Source organism: Salvelinus namaycush, unplaced genomic scaffold, assembly GCF_016432855.1.
Source record: "Salvelinus namaycush isolate Seneca unplaced genomic scaffold, SaNama_1.0 Scaffold1427, whole genome shotgun sequence".
In the NCBI taxonomy this organism is placed as follows: Eukaryota; Metazoa; Chordata; class Actinopteri; order Salmoniformes; family Salmonidae; genus Salvelinus; species Salvelinus namaycush.
In genome coordinates this window covers 1-5,000 of record NW_024058150.1, presented here as the reverse complement: position 1 = coordinate 5,000, position 5,000 = coordinate 1, and positions in this window count along the sequence as shown.

The window sequence follows — 5,000 nt, the reverse complement described above, 5'->3', positions numbered from 1 at the left end:
AAACAGAGTATTGACGCTGTAGCTCTGTAGCTAGGTGACCAGAAGGAGGGGAAACAGAGTATTGATGATGTAGCTCTGTAGCTAGGTGACCAGAAGGAGGGGAAACAGAGTATTGATGCTGTAGCTCTGTAGCTAGGTGACCAGAAGGAGGGGAAACAGAGTATTGATGCTGTAGCTCTGTAGCTAGGTGACCAGAAGGAGGGGAAACAGAGTATTGATGATGTAGCTCTGTAGCTAGGTGACCAGAAGGAGGGGAAACAGAGTATTGATGCTGTAGCTCTGTAGCTAGGTGACCAGAAGGAGGGGAAACAGAGTATTGATGCTGTAGCTCTGTAGCTAGGTGACCAGAAGGAGGGGAAACAGAGTATTGATGCTGTAGCTCTGTAGCTAGGTGACCAGAAGGAGGGGAAACAGAGTATTGATGCTGTAGCTCTGTAGCTAGGTGACCAGAAGGATTGGAAACAGAGTATTGATGCTGTAGCTCTGTAGCTAGGTGACCAGAAGGAGGGGAAACAGAGTATTTATGCTGCAGCTCTGTAGCTAGGTGACCAGAAGGAGGGGAAACAGAGTATTGACGCTGTAGCTCTGTAGCTAGGTGACCAGAAGGAGGGGAAACAGAGTATTTATGCTGTAGCTCTGTAGCTAGGTGACCAGAAGGAGGGGAAACAGAGTATTGATGCTGTAGCTCTGTAGCTAGGTGACCAGAAGGAGGGGAAACAGAGTATTGATGCTGTAGCTCTGTAGCTAGGTGACCAGAAGGAGAGGAAACAGAGTATTGATGCTGTAGCTCTGTAGCTAGGTGACCAGAAGGAGGGGAAACAGAGTATTGATACTGTAGCTCTGTAGCTAGGTGACCAGAAGGAGGGGAAACAGAGTATTGATGATGTAGCTCTGTAGCTAGGTGACCAGAAGGAGGGGAAACAGAGTATTGATGCTGTAGCTCTGTAGCTAGGTGACCAGAAGGAGGGGAAACAGAGTATTGATGATGTAGCTCTGTAGCTAGGTGACCAGAAGGAGGGGAAACAGACTATTGACGCTGTAGCTCTGTAGCTAGGTGACCAGAAGGAGGGGAAACAGAGTATTGATGCTGTAGCTCTGTAGCTAGGTGACCAGAAGGAGGGGAAACAGAGTATTGATGCTGTAGCTCTGTAGCTAGGTGACCAGAAGGAGAGGAAACAGAGTATTTATGCTGTAGCTCTGTAGCTAGGTGACCAGAAGGAGGGGAAACAGAGTATTGATGATGTAGCTCTGTAGCTAGGTGACCAGAAGGAGGGGAAACAGACTATTGACGCTGTAGCTCTGTAGCTAGGTGACCAGAAGGAGGGGAAACAGAGTATTGATGCTGTAGCTCTGTAACTAGGTGACCAGAAGGAGGGGAAACAGAGTATTGATGATGTAGCTCTGTAGCTAGGTGACCAGAAGGAGGGGAAACAGAGTATTGATGCTGTAGCTCTGTAGCTAGGTGACCAGAAGGAGGGGAAACAGAGTATTGATGATGTAGCTCTGTAGCTAGGTGACCAGAAGGAGGGGAAACAGAGTATTGATGATGTAGCTCTGTAGCTAGGTGACCAGAAGGAGGGGAAACAGAGTATTGATGCTGTAGCTCTGTAGCTAGGTGACCAGAAGGAGAGGAAACAGAGTATTGACGCTGTAGCTCTGTAGCTAGGTGACCAGAAGGAGGGGAAACAGAGTATTGACGCTGTAGCTCTGTAGCTAGGTGACCAGAAGGAGGGGAAACAGAGTATTGATGCTGTAGCTCTGTAGCTAGGTGACCAGAAGGAGGGGAAACAGAGTATTGATGCTGTAGCTCTGTAGCTAGGTGACCAGAAGGAGGGGAAACAGAGTATTTATGCTGTAGCTCTGTAGCTAGGTGACCAGAAGGAGGGGAAACAGAGTATTGATGCTGTAGCTCTGTAGCTAGGTGACCAGAAGGAGGGGAAACAGAGTATTGATGCTGTAGCTCTGTAGCTAGGTGACCAGAAGGAGGGGAAACAGAGTATTGATGATGTAGCTCTGTAGCTAGGTGACCAGAAGGAGGGGAAACAGAGTATTGATGCTGTAGCTCTGTAGCTAGGTGACCAGAAGGAGGGGAAACAGAGTATTGATGCTGTAGCTCTGTAGCTAGGTGACCAGAAGGAGGGGAAACAGAGTATTTATGCTGTAGCTCTGTAGCTAGGTGACCAGAAGGAGGGGAAACAGAGTATTGATGCTGTAGCTCTGTAGCTAGGTGACCAGAAGGATTGGAAACAGAGTATTGATGCTGTAGCTCTGTAGCTAGGTGACCAGAAGGAGGGGAAACAGAGTATTTATGCTGCAGCTCTGTAGCTAGGTGACCAGAAGGAGGGGAAACAGAGTATTGACGCTGTAGCTCTGTAGCTAGGTGACCAGAAGGAGGGGAAACAGAGTATTTATGCTGTAGCTCTGTAGCTAGGTGACCAGAAGGAGGGGAAACAGAGTATTGATGCTGTAGCTCTGTAGCTAGGTGACCAGAAGGAGGGGAAACAGAGTATTGATGCTGTAGCTCTGTAGCTAGGTGACCAGAAGGAGGGGAAACAGAGTATTGATGATGTAGCTCTGTAGCTAGGTGACCAGAAGGAGGGGAAACAGAGTATTGATGCTGTAGCTCTGTAGCTAGGTGACCAGAAGGAGGGGAAACAGAGTATTGATGCTGTAGCTCTGTAGCTAGGTGACCAGAAGGAGGGGAAACAGAGTATTGATGATGTAGCTCTGTAGCTAGGTGACCAGAAGGAGGGGAAACAGAGTATTGATGCTGTAGCTCTGTAGCTAGGTGACCAGAAGGAGGGGAAACAGAGTATTGATGCTGTAGCTCTGTAGCTAGGTGACCAGAAGGAGGGGAAACAGAGTATTGATGCTGTAGCTCTGTAGCTAGGTGACCAGAAGGAGGGGAAACAGAGTATTGATGCTGTAGCTCTGTAGCTAGGTGACCAGAAGGATTGGAAACAGAGTATTGATGCTGTAGCTCTGTAGCTAGGTGACCAGAAGGAGGGGAAACAGAGTATTTATGCTGCAGCTCTGTAGCTAGGTGACCAGAAGGAGGGGAAACAGAGTATTGACGCTGTAGCTCTGTAGCTAGGTGACCAGAAGGAGGGGAAACAGAGTATTTATGCTGTAGCTCTGTAGCTAGGTGACCAGAAGGAGGGGAAACAGAGTATTGATGCTGTAGCTCTGTAGCTAGGTGACCAGAAGGAGGGGAAACAGAGTATTGATGCTGTAGCTCTGTAGCTAGGTGACCAGAAGGAGAGGAAACAGAGTATTGATGCTGTAGCTCTGTAGCTAGGTGACCAGAAGGAGGGGAAACAGAGTATTGATACTGTAGCTCTGTAGCTAGGTGACCAGAAGGAGGGGAAACAGAGTATTGATGATGTAGCTCTGTAGCTAGGTGACCAGAAGGAGGGGAAACAGAGTATTGATGCTGTAGCTCTGTAGCTAGGTGACCAGAAGGAGGGGAAACAGAGTATTGATGATGTAGCTCTGTAGCTAGGTGACCAGAAGGAGGGGAAACAGACTATTGACGCTGTAGCTCTGTAGCTAGGTGACCAGAAGGAGGGGAAACAGAGTATTGATGCTGTAGCTCTGTAGCTAGGTGACCAGAAGGAGGGGAAACAGAGTATTGATGCTGTAGCTCTGTAGCTAGGTGACCAGAAGGAGAGGAAACAGAGTATTTATGCTGTAGCTCTGTAGCTAGGTGACCAGAAGGAGGGGAAACAGAGTATTGATGATGTAGCTCTGTAGCTAGGTGACCAGAAGGAGGGGAAACAGACTATTGACGCTGTAGCTCTGTAGCTAGGTGACCAGAAGGAGGGGAAACAGAGTATTGATGCTGTAGCTCTGTAACTAGGTGACCAGAAGGAGGGGAAACAGAGTATTGATGATGTAGCTCTGTAGCTAGGTGACCAGAAGGAGGGGAAACAGAGTATTGATGCTGTAGCTCTGTAGCTAGGTGACCAGAAGGAGGGGAAACAGAGTATTGATGATGTAGCTCTGTAGCTAGGTGACCAGAAGGAGGGGAAACAGAGTATTGATGATGTAGCTCTGTAGCTAGGTGACCAGAAGGAGGGGAAACAGAGTATTGATGCTGTAGCTCTGTAGCTAGGTGACCAGAAGGAGAGGAAACAGAGTATTGACGCTGTAGCTCTGTAGCTAGGTGACCAGAAGGAGGGGAAACAGAGTATTGACGCTGTAGCTCTGTAGCTAGGTGACCAGAAGGAGGGGAAACAGAGTATTGATGCTGTAGCTCTGTAGCTAGGTGACCAGAAGGAGGGGAAACAGAGTATTGATGCTGTAGCTCTGTAGCTAGGTGACCAGAAGGAGGGGAAACAGAGTATTTATGCTGTAGCTCTGTAGCTAGGTGACCAGAAGGAGGGGAAACAGAGTATTGATGCTGTAGCTCTGTAGCTAGGTGACCAGAAGGAGGGGAAACAGAGTATTGATGATGTAGCTCTGTAGCTAGGTGACCAGAAGGAGGGGAAACAGAGTATTGATGATGTAGCTCTGTAGCTAGGTGACCAGAAGGAGGGGAAACAGAGTATTGATGCTGTAGCTCTGTAGCTAGGTGACCAGAAGGAGAGGAAACAGAGTATTGACGCTGTAGCTCTGTAGCTAGGTGACCAGAAGGAGGGGAAACAGAGTATTGACGCTGTAGCTCTGTAGCTAGGTGACCAGAAGGAGGGGAAACAGAGTATTGATGCTGTAGCTCTGTAGCTAGGTGACCAGAAGGAGGGGAAACAGAGTATTGATGCTGTAGCTCTGTAGCTAGGTGACCAGAAGGAGGGGAAACAGAGTATTTATGCTGTAGCTCTGTAGCTAGGTGACCAGAAGGAGGGGAAACAGAGTATTGATGCTGTAGCTCTGTAGCTAGGTGACCAGAAGGAGGGGAAACAGAGTATTGATGCTGTAGCTCTGTAGCTAGGTGACCAGAAGGAGGGGAAACAGAGTATTGATGCTGTAGCTCTGTAGCTAGGTGACCATCTCTCTCTTTC